This window comes from Takifugu flavidus, chromosome 16 (assembly GCF_003711565.1).
Source record: "Takifugu flavidus isolate HTHZ2018 chromosome 16, ASM371156v2, whole genome shotgun sequence".
NCBI classification, from domain to species: domain Eukaryota; kingdom Metazoa; phylum Chordata; class Actinopteri; order Tetraodontiformes; family Tetraodontidae; genus Takifugu; species Takifugu flavidus.
In genome coordinates, this window is record NC_079535.1 from 3,943,397 (window position 1) to 3,961,125 (window position 17,729).

Genomic DNA, 17,729 nt, shown 5'->3' on the forward strand with positions numbered 1-17,729 from the left:
CGAGGAGTCGTGTGCAGATGTTTTTGGGGGGGGTGCACAATCACACAAAAGGCGCTAGGCCGCGTATGCTAACCCAGGGTTCAGAGCTGAAGGGAGGCTCAGCCAGGAGGAAGTTGATTGGATACATGCAGGGTACTGACCTGCAGATGATCAAACTCCTATTGAGCCGTCGGGCTTACGTAAAGGGCACAAAAACACCTGATTTCAGCAGAAATATTGATTAGGGGGACGCAACTTTTCTGGGAATAAAAGTCCGATTTGCCGAGGTTATCGCTGGTCCCGAGGCCAATCGACCATCCCGCCTCTGGAGCCGCGAGACAAAACGGTTCAGATATTTTCACATGCAAATGTAAACGCATGATAAGGATCTGAGTCTTAATGTAAATAGGAGCCACTGTTGCTCGGCCTTGGTGCGCTCCTGCTTTCCTTCTCCGCCCGGACGCTTCCGTGTTTACGTTTTCTCGGATTGCAAACGAACGAGCCGGAACAGGAACTCCCATCCCTCCTTACAATGGTCTCTGCTGACCCGTGGAGCCCCCCCACCCCCCTCCTGCTGCTGCTTTACACCACAGAACCTGGAGCTAGAAGATGCTTGTGTTTCCCTTCCATCCCAGTCGATTTAATGCTTTTTTTGTTACTTTTTAAAAAGATAAACGCTATTTTTGGGTCTGTTACGTCATCGGCTGAAGCACGAACGACCTCATGGCTGCGGTTCGTGCTCCACCAAAGCGGTTAGTGGTCAAAAACTTGCCCGACGGCGTTTAATCGCCTCATTTACGCGCGCTGGGGAAGGACTGAAGCGTCCCTCTGTTTTGTTTCTGGAGTGATGACAGGAAAGGCAACACAATGAAAGGATTCTGCATCTCACTCCAGACCAGCTGACTCGTGCACACCTTCCTGCCTCGCGTGTTTTCACATGCGCTGCGTGCAGTGGAGGGACATGAAAGAGGGCTGTTTCCTGTTTGTGCGTCTGCAGAGCTACCTTGAGAGGCCGTGCAAGGAAGTGGGTTTCAGAACCTGCAACAGGTCTCACAGGGCGCTGGAGGAAGGGGGTCATCTGCTCTTTGGTATTTAAAACGCCTCAAAAACGTCACTTGCAGCAGGTTGTTTTCCAACGTGGAGATGACGCAGTGACACAGATCGGGTCTGCGGTTCTTTCGCTGCTTCCTGCTCAGCCGAATAAAGCAGGTGTGTAGATTCACTGGTCACCTTTGACCCCGCGGTTGAGCAAGAGAATTTGGCGGCAAACACTTTGTGACGCTCTTATCAGCGGCAGGTTTGACCCTGTTTGAGAGGTCGGTGAGCAAACTCTGCTGGATGTGCTAACTGTGCTATTTTCCTTATCGGTGCTCACAGCTGAGAGCTCGCCCAGTGGGAGCGTGTGCCGTGGTGTGACAGAGGATGTGACAGAGGTGGGGGGGGGTAATTCATCACCAGCCACCGACTGAGGTCATCGGCGAGCGATGAGGTCACTCGGAGACTCAGTCTGCGGAAAACACGCGCACCACACCTTTGAATCCTCCTAAAACCAAGCATCAGAGTTAGCGCCGGAGTTAGCGAGCGGCTAATTCTGACTCTTCCCTCTGAAAACAGGGAAGCGGGGCCGTCCGGGGCAGCAGGATACGGTTGTTAGCACCGCGGCCTAACCCTGGCTCTCAGAGTGTTTTCCTTCCTCTCACCCAATGCATGCTGGGACAGCCTCCAGCAACCCCCACCAACCTGTTGCAACCTTTTGATTCACTCACTCAACAGTCGTGCTCGATCATAGAGGTGCGCAGTGTGTGTATGAGTGCACACACACACATCAGATCGCTGTTTAAATGATTGTTAGCCAGATAAGTTGTGTGTGTGGGACGACCCTGCCACCCCCCCTCAAACGCCCAGTTCTGTGTTACGTCTGTTTCCCTCCTCAGGTTATTACCTGGGGGTCAGCGCTGCATTTCCCATGGTTAGCGCAGGTTTTAGCCTCTTTATTAGCAGCGTAGTTGTGTCTTTATCTGTGTGACGGGGAGACTGATCAGAGACAACAGTTGCAGCCCCTCCCTGGTCATGTGGGCTGAACCCAGCCGCTCCGCTGCCCTATTATCTGCACAACTGTGACTGGGACACGCTGCTCGCTGAGTAATGAGCATTAGCCCGGGCAGGATCCAGTGTCACATGTTCCCCCCCCGCTCCCTCCGGGCTAAGTGGCAACCCTTGACCTGCGAAAGAAAGGAGGAGACAACACATCTGCGTTGAGCAGAGGAGGTGAGGAGGCTTCGGATGGTGACGGCAGGTTGTGGAACCCCCACCCCCCCCCCACCCCCCTCCTCTGTGACAGAAAAACAAACACACCAAACTCTCCTCCAGCCCGTCGCTAATGGACGAGCCGTGATTTTCTATTTCTGAAAAACTTGCCGGTCCAATGAGGAGAGGAGACGAGGCCGACCAATGGGAGGGTCCCTCCAGAACCCAGCACAGGTTTCTGGTCCGCTGGGCCCGGTGAGTCGGTCCTCAGCTCTTCTGAGGGCCGAACCGCTACATTCTTCCCGTCTCGTGACTCCTGACCGCGGCCCGACGGGAGGAAACGAGCCTTCGTTCCAACACCTGCTCTCATCCTCACGGTTTGTGTTTGTTTTGCATTCGTGGGCGCAAAATGTTCCGTTTTCCTATTGCTGGAGGAAACGAAGCCTTAAAGCAGGATGACGGCACCAGCAACCATCCTGTGCGATGGTGACGACGCTTCACTCTACACCGCTGAAGCGTGCAGAAGCTAAAATAACCCTCCGAAACAGCCCCCCCACAGGTTCAGCTCTCGGTTTTGTTTCGCAGCATCTGTTTCCTCTGGTGACAGCGGCAACACACCCGTTCTTACTTCCTAACCCCCCCCCCCCCCGTCACATCTATTATTGCACCAACGGCATTTTATACGACCCCGGCCTGCATCCATCCGCTGCCCCCCCCACGGTGGACACACGGGCCCCATCTGCAAACAGAAGATGAGATCGGAGCTCATTTTACTGAATTATTGGGCTCGTCTTGGGGGGAGCCTGCGCAGGACGACCGAGGGAAGACCACAATTAGCCCGAGACAAAAGCCCGGAGGGCTGGCGTGGAGGCAGGACCCCGGGTTTAGGGGGGGACTGGAGGTCAGGGAACGGTTAAAAGGGAACTGGCTCCCTCCTCCTGCACATGAGCGGCTGCGTGTTGGCAGGAGCTCAGAGAGCTACAGATAAGAACTGACTGTGAGAAACGGCAGATCTCACACCCACGCTCTCACACACGAGAACACACCTACACACACCCCACACACAGGCTGCCCCTCGCGCGCACGTGCGCGTGCGTGTGTGCGATGCAGAAGGGCTCATTTATCAGCCGACAGCGGCGTCCCTCTGGGAGGTTCACGGACCTTCTCATGATGGAGGAATTTAGCTGTGAAAACACAACACAGATCTTTTGGAACGTCTGAGTGCCGTTCCCATTTCTCAAGGCAGATACGGGCCGGGCCTGAGACCCGTCCCGCTCTCGCCCTGCAGCCTCGCCCGCTAACCTGCCGCGACACGCAGCCGCACAGGCAGGCAGGAAAAAGGGATTAGAAGGTAACTGCACACAAAGGCCTCTGGTGATGAAGCTGTCAGCGCTGAGAAACCCACAGAGTGTGTGTGCGTGTGTGTGTGTGTGCGTGTGTGTGTGCCTGTACTCTTCCAGATTTTTTTCGGTACTTTCTGTAAACACGAGAGGGTGACTCAAATTAAGATCTGCCCGTCAGATTTGAGGCTTGGAGCCGTCCGAATGACTGTACGCGAGCATTAGCCAACACATTCTGCTCTGTGGACAGTCAGCACGAGAGTCGCAGTGTCTACGCTCGATTTCCACGAACTTTCACGGGTTCTCTGAACATAAAATGGCATTTATAAGCAGAGTTTAACGGTTGATTATTGGGAGCTAGCGTGAGCTTCTGTGTCTTAATGCCGTCGCAAAATGAAACGCTGAGATCAGACCAAGATTGTCGGTTAACGATGTGTGACATCGTCAGTGATGGGAGGCTAACCGCTGTCACGCCCCAGGCGCGCTAACAACTTCCAGGCAGTCACAGAGCGGACTGATGCCATCCGTCAAATCAAAGCCACTTCCTGTGTGTCTCCCACTGATCACCTGTAGCCAACAGCCCTGCTGTACGTCTGCGTCTGTCCCGGAGTGACCCTGAGGACATGAGGAGCTGTACGGGAGCCGGGCCGGACCAGAGAAGGGATGAGGAGCTGTACGAGGAGCCGGGCCGGACCAGAGAAGGGATGAGGAGAGCTGTACGGGAGCCGGGCCGGACCAGAGAAGGGATGAGGAGCTGTACGGGAGCCGGGCCGGACCAGAGGAAGGATGAGGAGCTGTATGGGAGCCGGGCCGGACCAGAGAAGGATGAGGAGCTGTACGGGAGCCGGGCCGGACCAGAGGAAGGATGAGGAGCTGTACGGGAGCCGGGCCGGACCAGAGGAAGGATGAGGAGCTGTACGGGAGCCGGGCCGGACCTGGAGGCCGGACCGGAGCTGGCTAACTGCTCCCCCACCTGTGGCTGCTGTCTCCCCAGAAACACCCAGAGCCACAACAAATAACAACAGTAAAGCAGTTTAATCAGACGGCTCTGATCTATCAGACAGCCCGTTTCAGCCCTTCCAGGAGGGGGGGGGGGCAACTGGGCCGGACCAGTGCCCAGGTCCCGGCAGGGCCCTGTGGGAGTATTTGGGTGCTTCTATCAGATCTATTAACGGGGTTTGGTGACAACACAACACTCCTGCTGTGATTTTTAAAGGCTGAAGCCCAGAAATAGGGGTGATGTCATCCAAACGGGTCTGGTGCGGCCCGTCTGAGCGGCACTCGGGGTGGCGAGGAACCCTGAGGTGCTGGGGGACGATTGGACTATTTTCTAAGGACTGAAGAGGTTGTGCTGAAGGGGGTCAGCGGGTGTTTTCATGTATTCTACCGTCCACCCCTCCCTCTGTTTTTCCTCTGAGTGCTTACAGACGCAGAGATTCTTTTTTTTTTTGAGGGGGGGGGGTGAACATAGAGAGCCCTTCATGAAGTCACATCTGGACCAGAACGCCCACTGGAGCGGCCAGGCTAATGAGTACATTATGTAATTGAGCTCTTCCATGCGTACCGACAGAAATGTTGGCGAGATCAGAGCTCGTTAGCGCGGCGCTGCGGGGGCCCGTGCAGACGAGGGCCCGGGTCGGGCCCGCGGTCCAGGCCCCTGCCGTGAGACCCGGAGCGGCACGGCGCTGTAAACAGCGCCTTTTTGGGCCTTTGACTGACCAGCGCAGCGGAAAAAGCAGCGAGGATTTGGAACGCCAAGCCTGATCACATGGTTCTGTTTGATCCTTGTTCAAAGCGTAAACAAGCGCAGAGTCCGTTTATGACAAACACATGTCTGCCGGGGAGCCGCTGAGCAGCGGAGCGCTTAGACATGGTGAGAGGGAGGGAACCTACGTGCACGGCGGCACGGCGGCGAGGTGCGTGTGCTTCCGTATTAGCAGCTGTCGCTCATGTCGCAACCGTGTTGAGCCAGCGCAGCGCTAATGAAAGTTAGCCTGAGTCAGTCACAACAAGCTGTTGCGCAATGACCTTGTGAACAAAGAGCCTGATTTCAACAGCGACATTTCCCAACAACAACCAACCTAAAAGAGCCACTTCCTACCCCGGGGGGGGGGGCAACATCAGCCCGTTTGGCTGGTCAGCTGGTTAGCTGTCCTGGTGGAACTAGCAGCAGAAGACAAGCTAGCAGATGAAAGCCAGGAGCCGAGCCGGAGCGATCCAGATCTCAGAAGGGTTCGTTCTCCTCCTGGGGGGCCTCCAGGATACTTGTAGGCACGTTAAATACAATCTCTGGATCATCGGAAGCTCGGATTTGTCTTCCACGGCTGAGGAGGGGGGGGGCGGATGAGACGCTCCTGAAATGACCACGTGGTGAAACCTGCCGCTGTGTAACGTGGCGCCGTCCGGCCCCCCCGTGGCGCCGCGCCTCCAGTGACATCACAACACTGCACCTCCCATTGATAAAGGACGACAGTGACGGGAGGAGCCCACATACTTTACCTGCCATTAAAGGAAGGGCGGGGGGGGTTCGGACCATATGGGAGGCTGTAGGTGAAAGGCCACCTGACCCGGGGGGGCCACAAGTCTCCCATCAACACTCCTCGCTAGACCGGGCCTCTTTAAAGTCTTACATAATGCCCTGAATACCCCCCCCCCCCCCCTTCCTGCCCTCTGCTTTCCATTTCAAGACCACAACCACAAAAACGGGCCAAGGCCAAGAAAAACACAGACCAGAATCAAATCAATCCTGAGAGGCTGCGGTGACGGGACGGCCCCCCCTCAGGGGGCGTGAGGAGCCGAGGCCGTTCCCGCTACAGCCAGCGGGCACGCCGGGAAAGGCCGTTCCCACCGACGCGGTTACGACCCACAACAACTGAGCGGAATTCTTCAAGTGGCGGCACAACCGAGGAGGAAAAGCTCCGAGAAATTCCGGTTTTCTGGTTCCTCTCTTAGATCTCCAGGCTGGAATTGTCAGCAGCTGCTTGTGTAGCTTAGCATAAAGGCAGGAAAGCGCCCAGCTCAAGAGGAGCGACGGTTTCTGTGCAGAACCAGCACAAACCTGCAGTTTTATGGACGTGCTGGGAGAAGAGGGGTCAGAACCAGGAGGTCAGGCTGCAGATCCGTGGAAACACTGACTCACCCGGACCGGTCCCGGCTCAGTTCTTCTTCCTCACACACGTAAGTGAAAAATAATCGCCTGTAATTGCTGCCATGTTGTTACATCACAGGCCAAACAAAGCTGAGGAAAACCGGCCCAACCGAGCCTGAGAACCGACTGAAAACAGGACAAAATGCTGCAGAATGGCTCCTAATTTAGCAGGAAAACCGGCACCATGGGGGAGCGCCGGGCCCAAGGCTTCTCACAGCGGTTCTGCTCTGATCTCATAAAACCGCTCCCACTTTATGGGCCACGGTTCAGGTTTGAATGGACTCGTGTTTAAGACCCGGCTGGAAACGATGACATGTGAGTGCTGAGAGAAAAGGTGCTGACCTGGGTCTAGGCCGCCGGCACGGAGCCGGGTCGGCGATCTGGGTCAGAGTCAGCGAGCACGGTCGCTGTGGCGAAGTGAACTTTGCCCAACGCAGAGGAACAGGAAGTGACAGAACCACAACAGCAGCAACTGCTGTGGAGAAACAGGGTCAGGGCTCGGAGCAGAACCGCTCACATGTCGGAAAAGTTTATCCAAACCAGTTTAAAGTGCGGAACAAGCTGATTAACCTGGGAACAGCTGGGAACAGTCAGGAACACCTGGATAGAGGCCAGGAACACCTGGGAACAGCTGGGAACACCTGGATAGAGGCCAGGAACAGCCAGGAACACCTGGGAACACCTGGATAAAGGCCAGAAACACCTGGGAACAGCCAGGAACACCTGGGAACAGCCGGGAACAGCCAGGAACAGCTGGGTAGAGGCCAGGAACACCTGGAAACACCTGGGAACAGCAGGAACACCTGGAACAGCCAGGAACACCTGGATAGAGGCCAGGAACACCTGGAAACAGCTGGGAACAGCCAGGAACACCTGGGAACAGCCAGGAACACCTGGATAGAGGCCAGGAACACCTGGGAACAGCTGGATAGAGGCCAGGAACACCTGGGAACAGCCAGGAACACCTGGGAACAGCTGGGAACAGCCGGGAACAGCCGATGGTCTGACATAAATAAACAACAATCAGCACCAGGGCTGCCGGCCGCCTGTTTCCACTTGCGTCTGGTATTTGTGCCAAACTAAGACGCTCCGCTAACGGGCCGAGGATTTGAGACAGTTTCATGTTGTTTCCACGGAGACAGAAGGAGAAAATGTTGCCTTTTGTACACAGATCAAACACACAAACACACACACACACACACACACGCCTGAGCTGGCTCTCCTGTCCAGGGTTCCAGCACCTGTGTGTGTCCAGGGCTGCCGAGACCTCTTGGCACCGGGTCCAAGTTCCACGTCCGCTCTGATTATACCGGCGGAACAATGTGGGCCATTGTGGCGAGCGCCGCCCCCACGCCGTCTTCTCCATCATCTCTGGCTCAAAGGCGGGATAATGGAGCCCAGAGCCGGAGGAACCACATAAAGGTGAGCGTGAAATATGGCTGCACACACACACGCACACACACACACACACACACACACACACACAGCCACTCCATCACTGCAGACCTCCGAAACACAAACGCAGAAAACTGCCGCCACCTCTCGTTAAAGGCGCACGTGCACGTGCACGCGCCCCTCCCTCATGCGCGCCACCCCTGCGAACGCGTCCGTAAATAGAGACGTGTGAGGCTGTGCCCGTCCCCCCAGGGGGAGGTGACCTCTGACACCCGTGACCTTTCACCCCGTGGGAGTCAATGATGTCCAGGGGCGTGCACGGGCGTATTACCCCCCCCCCCCCCGAAGAGTTTCACTTCCTCGTTGGGCTGTTTTGCTCTCACAACCTGTGTGGAGTGGGCGGAGCTACCTGCGGGGAGCAATTACAGCTAAATGCAGCAGCACCGGTTTGGCTGCAGATGAGGCATAAACAGAATTATGGGATGGCTGCCAGATGAGCTCTGCCGCTGTGATTTGCCGCATCATGAAATCTGCTGCTTCCCATCGTCGCAGTTGCGGGCGACCACGCTGGGACTGACCTCTGGGTCAAAGGTCAAGCGGGGACCAGCCTGGCCTGGGAACAACAGATGCAGGAGATTTGTGACGCTGTTTTTGCCCCCCCCCCCCAGTCTGGTTACAATCAGCCAGAATCCCAGTTGGAAGGGTCGTGGCGACGCATCGATGGGAGATCAAAAAGCGGCGGCGAGGAACAAACGGGGCGAAGCGGCGGTGATTTAGGGTCTGATTTCATCTCCCTCAACAATCAGAAACCAAAGCGGGTCTTTATGACGCTCAGACAGGTTCTGATGTCAATTTCCTCTCTTATGTGGGCGCCTTGTTCTCGTTGCATGGCGCAGAAAAGGGGCGGCGACCGCCGCCTCCATGTGTCGCGTCCTAAACGAGCGGCTCACGGTATGCTATCCCCCCCCAGAGGAGGACGCCCGGGGTGGGGAGACGCTAGCGGCTGCTGCTAACGTGGGACAGTCAGGGTGAATAAGGCTGCAACAACAGCGCGGAAGGCTGGAAAAACCTGGAATTATGCAAAGAAAAGTCACCCGGAAGATTGTTAATCCAAATTAGCAACGACGCTAATTAGCCTGGCTTGCATAAAACCTGGAGCAACATCACATTCGATGCTGCTGACAGCACAACAGCGCCAACACAATATTTACGCGAAGCTTCTTCATCAGCTCGTCACCCTCTTGGTCGATTAGCACAGCTAAGAGGCCGATTAGCATCAGGAGAGTAGCGGGTGTCCAAACCTTCGCGCTCCTCCAAACCTGGTGAAGAATTTAACTGTGTAAAGTCGCCTGCTGACAATGCAAAACACTCCTGAGTGTCACCTGACCTCCCTCGGCTGGTGCCGCTGCTAGCTTAGCTTAATCATATCAGGCCGTGACCTCACACTCTTAAACACACTTCGGTCACGTGATGTTTTAGCTTCGCGTTGGGCCCAAATTCCAAGTGTCAGAAGCTCCGAGTGAGGCGATAATGATATCGTGTCAGGCTGAAGCTTCGCTGCCGCCGCCGCCTGCGGTTATCCGCGATTGCGCAAGACTTTTTTTTTTGCATAAGACGGCGTGTGACAGGTTTGATGAGCGATGAGCTGCGTGATTGTTCTTCACGCCTCAGGTCCTGTCAGGCAGACGGGACCAGACACGCTGAACCTGAAGGAAGAGATCAGGGCAATAGCGTTGTGATACAGGCGGGGGGTGGGGGGGGACTCTCTGGATGGAGGGCGGAGATTGAGGTCACATGACAGGATTTTATTGACCTCGTGGGGACGGAGCCTCGCGTCATGACGGTCATGGTTGATGGCTCTTTAGCGGCATGCTAGCTGAGCTTTAGCGGCGTGCTAGCTGAGCTTTAGCCTGGAAGCTCCTTTATTTTGGAATGATGCAATAATCAACAGGTGGGGGCCTGCAGGGCTGCAGCAGGAGGAAGAGCAACATGCTGGAACCAGGAGGGTTTATGGGGGGGGGGGGGCAGAGTCCCCCCATAAACGTGGGGTCAACCGGGAAGAGCGGCCTGTTTGAAACGCGCGGAGGACTTTGTGGATTTGGTGAGCCAGAGCCGGAGCCCCCCCCACCCTCCACAACTTGGCGTTGCCCCCCCCCACAACTTGGTGTTGCCCCCCCCACCCTCCCGCCACCATTCTGAGACGTCGAGGTCAGAAAGAAAGTCTGAATGAAAGAAGCAGATTGAAGAGAAGAGAAGGTGGAGCGAAACAGAACCAGAGCGGGGGGTGGGGGTGAGGGTGAGGGTGAGGGTGAGGGGGGGGCGTTGCTCTTCAAGAGCAGCAGAACAAAGGCTCCTTTGTGTGCAGAGCTGAGAGTGAAGTGGAGCCAGAGCTCAGGGAGTGTTCAGAGTGTTCAGAGCTGCATTCCTGCAGTCTGATTACAGCAGCTTCATTTCTGCTCAGGAAACCACTTAACTCTTCCCTCTCCGCGTTCCCTGCAGCTCTACCTGCCCCCCCCCCCCCCCCCCCCCCCCCCCCCACCAGCCCCACAGACCCCCCAGCCCCACAGACCCCCCAGCCCCACAGGCCTTTCATGAGGTCGCTCACTGCTCTTGTCCCTTCAGTGTCTGAACGTGGTCGTTAGCTTGGACTAGCTCTGACTGGCTAACTTCCTGTTTTTGTTTGTGCTGTTTGCGACAGACTAATGAGAACGGGGGGGGGGGGGGTCATTGATTCTGGTGCTAATCGTGCTCAGGTTTGGGTCAAAGAAGATGACACTGAGGCAGTTTGAGCTGCTAGCTTGGGTGCTACGTTAGCTAACCTAACAAGCGAAGCTAAGAGCAACAACAGCTAGCATCACATTTAGACTGGAGCCTCCTGCTGCTGTTCACATGAACAAACCTCGTTATCTCATTTAGCAAATAGCATTTGGTCTCCTGACTAGTCCGACCTAATGGGGGGGGGGGTCAGGGCACGTGCACGTCAACCCCTGGCCCACATCTGGAAGTGATCAGTTATCAGGGGAAACATCTGATCCCAGATCAGCCCCCCCGACTCCCCAGGACAGAGACAAAGGTGGGTCCCCCCCCCCCACACACACTGTATTCATATATTCAAATGTGAGATAAAACTCCAGCCTGGCCTTCCTCCTCCCCCTCCCCCTCTTCCTCCTCCTCCTCCTCCCCCCTCCCCCTTCCCCCCCCCCTCCTCCTCCTCCTCCCCCTCCCCCTCTTCCTCCTCCTCCTCATCCTCTTCCTCCTTCTCGCTCCGCTCCACTAATGAGCGCCACCATTGTCCACCTCACTCCCAGTCTTCCATCACAGTGGGGGGGTCCGGTGGGTTGGGGGGGGTTGTTAGCTATAGAGATTTAATTAGCCTAGCGCTCCTGCCAGGCCTCCATTCAGGCTCCTCTTCTCTTTTATCTGCCCACTCAGCATTTTCCACCTCTAATCCCAAATGTTTGTGCTCCTTTCCCCCCCCGATCAGAAACGCAGGCCTGTGGTGGGGCGGGGGGGTGAAGGGGGGGGGGGGGGGGGGTGAAGGGGGGGGGGGGGGGGTTACAGTATATTGTCCATCAAAAACAATCCAGCTTTCATATTCAGCCCGGATTAAGAGTCCAATCAACAGGTCCTGGGAGCTCCTGGGTGTGTTTGGACCGCCGGGCCCATTTTTGTGTGTTTTCCTGGAGCCTGTGTGTCCTGGCGGCGGCCCCGGAGCGCCGGTGCGTTGGGAACGCCGTCTGTTTTGCAGAACTTGTGTCTATTTATAGCGCTGTGGTATTTTGTTTAAAATGGCTTCCAGAGCGAGACATCGTCACTCAGCAGATCTGCTAATACGCAGCTTCAGACCTGTCAGAGCTCTTCGGGCTCTTCGGGCTCTTCGGGTTCTTCAGGCTCTTCGGGCTCTTCAGGCTCTTCGGGCTCTTCGGGCTCTTCGGGCTCTTCGGGCTCTTCGGGCTCTTCAGGCTCGTCGGGCTCTTCGGGCTCTTCGGGCTCTTCAGGCTCTTCAGGTTCGTCGGGCTCTTCGGGCTCTTCAGGCTCTTCGGGCTCGTTGGGCTCTTCGGGCTCTTTATGCTCTTCGGGCTCTTCAGGCTCTTTATGCTCTTCAGGCTCTTCAGGCTCTTTATGCTCTCAGGCTCTTCAGGCTCTTTGGGCTCTTCGGGCTCTTTATGCTCTTCGGGCTCTTCAGGCTCTTTATGCTCTTCAGGCTCTTCAGGCTCTTTATGCTCTTCAGGCTCTTCAGGCTCTTCAGGCTCTTCGGGTTCTTCGGGCTCTTTATGCTCTTCAGGCTCTTCAGGCTCTTCAGGCTCTTCAGGCTCTTCGGGCTCTTTATGCTCTTCGGGCTCTTCGGGCTCTTTATGCTCTTCGGGCTCTTCAGGCTCTTTATGCTCTTCAGGCTCTTCAGGCTCTTTATGCTCTTCGGGTTCTCCAGGCTCTTTATGCTCTTCGGGCTCTTCGGGCTCTTTATGCTCTTCGGACTCTTCAGGATCTTTATGCTCTTTGGGCTCTTCGGGCTCTTTATGCTCTTCGGGCTCTTTATGCTCTTCGGGCTCTTCAGGCTTTTTATGCTCTTCGGGCTCTTTATGCTCTTCGGGCTCTTCAGGCTCTTTATGCTCTTTGGGCTCTTCGGGCTCTTTATGCTCTTCGGGCTTTATGCTCTTCGGGCTCTCAGGCTCTTCAGGCTCTTTATGCTCTTCGGGCTCTTTATGCTCTTCAGGCTCTTCAGGCTCTTCGGGCTCTTCAGGCTCTTCAGGCTCTTATGCTCGTCATGGGCTTAATTTCGCGAATTTCTGGCGCTGCCAAATGTGCAGCTGTCACCTTGTTGTCGATGCTTCGCCGTGTTCTGCCCAGAGCCGCGTGATAGCCGCCTAGCTATGAGGTACAATAGCATACAGCAAATGCCACAGTACTGCCTGGGCCGAGGCTGCTAGGCCACGTAGGTCGCGCTGCCTCCACCGTCGCTATTTTTACCCTCCTGCGTGTGTTCCTGTGCCTGCGAGTGCACGAGAGCTGTGCAACAAGGTTAGCCCACGAGTGGAGAGCGTCTCTGACGGCCTGCGGTCACGGCCAAAACTGGAGGTTTCCGCCACCAAGGCGGAACGACCACTGGCAGACTGAAGTTAACCCCCCCGAGCTCACCGTGATGCGTCGGAATAGAGGCACTGCGGTCGGCTGGCGTGATGCAGCGGGGAAAAAACACGCGTGTGACACGCAAGAAAGAGCCAAAGGTGAAAAACAAATGGCCAAAAGTGGAGGGACAAAGGAGGCTATGCTAACAAGACCAGGTTAGCTTACTTTCAACTTAAACCCAAAGCACACTTCCATGTTTTTGGCGTGTCAGTGCTGCACACCCTCGGTCATGTCTGTGTTAGACACAGACCACAGCAGAGCTTTGCTAGCGCCCGAGACGCTGGGCTAAATGCAACACTAACGTGAAATATGAAACAACCCCCTGTCTGATGTCGCTGCAACGCTCCCCTGCTGTCCGTTACAGCGTGCTCAGTCGTGAGCTATGCTATCATACATGCTACTGACACCAAAACGTGTTTGCTAGCAATAGAAATGAGCTATTCAGACCCACGTAAATCAAAAACATTTTGTTTTAGGGTGAAAACACGTCAACATTCCAACTTTAGCGCAACCTTAGCATGAGGTCATCAGTGAAAAGCAGTTTATAGTCAGGACGACTGTTTTAGTCAGGACTTCCACTCTAGATTAGCACCTTTTTCCTGCTGAAACCACATGAAACAGGACCGAATTGGCGCTAACCCAAACGAGTAGCGGGTGAAATAACGCCCGCGGTTGTCAACCTGCTCATCTGTGTATGTGCGACACGCAAACCTGCTGGGACCTGCAGCTGCACCAGACTTCACCAGTAAACATGCTAGTTAGCTTTGTTAGCTGTAGTTTAACCAGAATAATCCAATAATCTCTATTCAATTAGCAGCTGCGACTCTGAAACAGTTTTTATTCATCATTCGTTCTGGATCGGTAAAAGTCTGTGTGCGTGTGTGTGTGTGTGTGGGGGGGGGTTACATGACGGCCACGTGGCGTCAGTCCTGATTTCGGGCCGTGCGGCGGCGATTGATTGCGACCATCAGCGCCGGCGCTGCTGGTCCGGTTCCCGTCTCTGTCCTCCGCACCTGCCAGCAATTTGTGAGCAATGTGGGCTCTGATGGATCCAGATTTAGATTTAATAATCCAAATTGGAGGAATCATGGGGGGCGGAAGGACAAGTGCGCCCACTTGTGACCCCCCCCCCCCCCCCCCCCGCCCTCATCAGCAGCGACCCCCCCCCCCCCCAGCCCTGCTGACCCTTCCAACCCTTCTTCCACATTGCTCACAGGTCATCAGCAAGAAGAAAGAAGGATTTAACGGCTAACTTGGTCCGAGAGGGCCCGTAGACCCCCGTCTGAGAGGACCTAACCCCCCCACCCCCCAAACACACCCCCCCCCCCCCTCGCCGAAAACATCTCCCCTCGTATTTGGGGTTGATTGTCGGGGCTGAGAGCACGTCAGCGCGCTGATGAGGACCAGGGACGCCAGCTTAGCTTAGAGGCTAAACAAGACACATGGACACATGCTACGTTAGCATCGGGCTGTGCTATGCTAATGGCGCCCCTCCTGGTCGTTGCCTTCTCACACACGCGTGAGATGTCGTCAACTCGCCAAGACGCTCCAAGTTTCGCCGCAGTGTCCTTGCGGCTGCGGCTGCGACGCGTCTCGGGTGGACTCGGTGCAGCTCGGTATCCCACAATGCATTTCACCTCGGCCAGGCACAGCAGCAGCCATGGAAACAAAGCTGGGACCTCGAGTATGAACTTTGAAAGTTCTCAAGTCCTGATTTTGAATTGTTCTATAATGAAGCTACTTCCTGCTGCTAATCCAGATGTTTTATTCCAACATCCCAGCACAGCAGCGCTGAGCACCATGACGGAGGTGCAGGTGCTCCGGCTGGAACTGAGGCCCAGACTCGCCTCAAAAGAGGAATTAAGCGTCCAAATTAGCTTTCAGGCGGCCCACTTGAAGACGCCCTTTCTGGATCAGCACGTCGCTCCACAATGTGGAGGCAGCGGAGCGGAAACTGAGACGGAATCATGTTTGTGTCTCCAGAAAGAGGCTGAAGGATTATGGGATCAGGCAGGAAATCACCAGTCCTGGGGGGGGGGGGGGGTGTTTGTTCCCGTCAGGACGCCCCGGCTCACTGCCCCACTTCTGGGGCCTGGGGGTGTGGCGGTGAATGGAGGGTGGGGCTAGAATTATGCTAACCTGATCAATAACGCTATTAAAGGCTAATGAATTCAGTGGAGGGTTTTATTTGGACGTGGCAGGAAGCAGCAGCGGCACATCAAAGGCCGGCTTTGTTAGCGCTGAAGCAGATTAGCGCTCGTGACGCAAGGACGGAGCCATCCAAGAGGAGGCCACACACACACACACACACACACAGACACGCACGCCAGCGGGATCCTACACACTGCAGAGGAATTCAATCCAATTCCGTATTTTCCATTTGCTTTTCCTGGATTCTTAAAGGCGTAATTACGCAGTAAACGGGCGCGAAGCGTCTGGAATACCAGCAGCGTTCCGGGGAATCACAGCCTGATGTTCTGAGAAAAGCTTCCCGAAGATTTGTGACAAATCAGATTTAGACAACAGGCTGTGGCCGCGAGGCTGTTAGCTGAGTGTAGCTCAGTAGCTGTGTTTCTGCTAGCATGTTTGAGGTTAGCAGCGAGTTAGCAGTGTCCTCCTAATTTCCTCTTCCGTCCCCAGGAACGCCGTCTGCAGGCCCCCCTTTCTGCTCCTTTTTTCCATCATTGGCTCATTTTCCCGAGCGTGAGGGGGCCTGTAGCATCAGCCCCCCCCCCGCTCAGCTTCACTTCCTGCCGAGGGCTGATCCCGCTCAGACGGCCTCCACAGGAGGCTAAAGGACGTGACGGACGCTAACGCGCGGTGCCGCTCTGCTCCCAGGAAAGAGCTGGAATAAAATGACACGAGTTCTCCGGACCAGGAAGTTCCACTCCGGAATGTTCTACTGGGACGTTACTGGACTGTGGTCGGTGACGTCAACACGGGGGGGGGGGCACTAAATCACAGAACATTGATGTTGATTAGGATATAATGAGATAAAAGAGGTGCCCCCCCCCCCTTTTATGACTCTCTGCTTCCTAATAAACTTTTGTGGTGTTTGGAATTCATTAGAAGCAACATCCCACTTCTGAAAACATCCTGGCTCGTTCTGGGGGGGGAGGGGCTCGCATTTCCATTTCTATTGGGGGGGGGGGTTGAAGAAGAAGAAAGTAAAGCTCAAGACAAACAGCCTTCTGGTCCTAAAGCAGTAAATTGAGTTAGCAGCTAGCTTTAGCGCCTCGTTGCGACTGGGCCACCGCCCCCCCCCCCTTCACTGTAGGTATCGGGCTAATCCCTCCATTAGCCCCCATAAAGCTGTTAGCCAAGCGCCTTGTTTATTCCAGCGCGCAGGTGATGACCCCCCCTGTCTGAAGACGCCAGCGCGGCTCCAGCCCCGAGGGCGTCGGACCCGGTACTGCTCGCTGTATTAGCCGCCGCGCTGCAGATTACGGACAAACGGGAGTGAACGGCGGGCTCGTAACAATGGTCATTTCCTGGTGGGGAGCCACAACAAAGCGCCTTCCTGTGCACGACCCCTCGCACGCACCCTCGCTTCCTGTGGACGCTCAGACCAGGAGCCGCCCGCATGCGCGCCGGCGCTGAGCGGCCTCGCGTGCCGCCGACCTTTGACCCCTCCCGACAATGTCAGGACGGCTGAAGTGAAAGTAGCGTTAAAAACAGGACGTTAGCTTCAGATGCTAACGTGACGATGCTGATATGGACAACAGCGTGTAGCCTTGAACACTACGGATGCTAACTCACCTGCTTCCTGATGGCCGTGGCCACGAGCGCCTTCATTAAAGCGACCGGTTCAGAAACGTGCACAGTCGTTAGCATCTTCACAGCTGGAGCGCAGACGTGCACGTTCCCACTCCCACACGGGCCGGACCGGAGGAGCAGCACGCACCTCCGGGGAGGAGAACCACCGACTGGAGGAGGAATTACAGCCGGGGAAACGATCCGTGTGTGTGTGTGTGTGTGTGTGTGTGTGTGTGCGTGTGTGTGAAAGGTTCTGGCAGCACGTCCTTGGCTGTGGAATAAAGAGGTTCTGGAGCGCATATCGACACCAGAAATCCATGTTCCTTCTGAAGCATTACTGTAAATGACGTTGGTGCGCTCCGCTTTTTGGATTTCATCAAGTGTGTGTGTGTGTGTGTGGGGGGGGGGGGGGCGTCGTTAAAAAGAGTGCGCTGAGCTTTGTGGGTAATTACTGCAGCGGTGGAAGAGGGAGCGCTTGGGAAAGACTCGAGGGCCAGATGTGGAATGTTCTGGCTGCGGCGTGCAGAGCCTGGGTGGGGGGGGGCAGGGTGTATGTGTGTGGGGGGGGGGTGAATAGCTCGGCCTGCAGCTCGTTAACGAGCTGTCAGGCCTCCAGCGCTCCACTGTGTCTTTCCCATCTCGCAACGACGCTGCAGGCTGACGTTTGTGTTACTGTGCGTCCTCCGTCGTTAGCATGCTAGCTTCAGCACTGCTGCTAGCCAACATCCTCAGAGGTC

General features: G+C 55.7%; 1 protein-coding gene across 2 annotated transcripts in view; it reads left to right on the plus strand.

Moving 5' to 3' along the window:
- The first annotated feature begins 4,430 nt into the window (after positions 1-4,430).
- The window catches only part of LOC130540320 (E3 ubiquitin-protein ligase TRIM33-like), a 32,299-nt gene continuing 19,000 nt past the window's right edge, over positions 4,431-17,729 (plus strand). Inside the window, exons 1-2 of one of the 2 annotated variants that reach the window (XR_008954414.1) lie at positions 4,431-6,743; positions 7,945-8,136. The gene's annotated coding sequence lies outside the window, so the exon portion shown is untranslated. Of the gene's footprint in view, positions 6,744-7,596; positions 8,137-17,729 lie in introns of those variants that run through there. The other variant, XM_057059381.1, reaches the window with a different exon arrangement.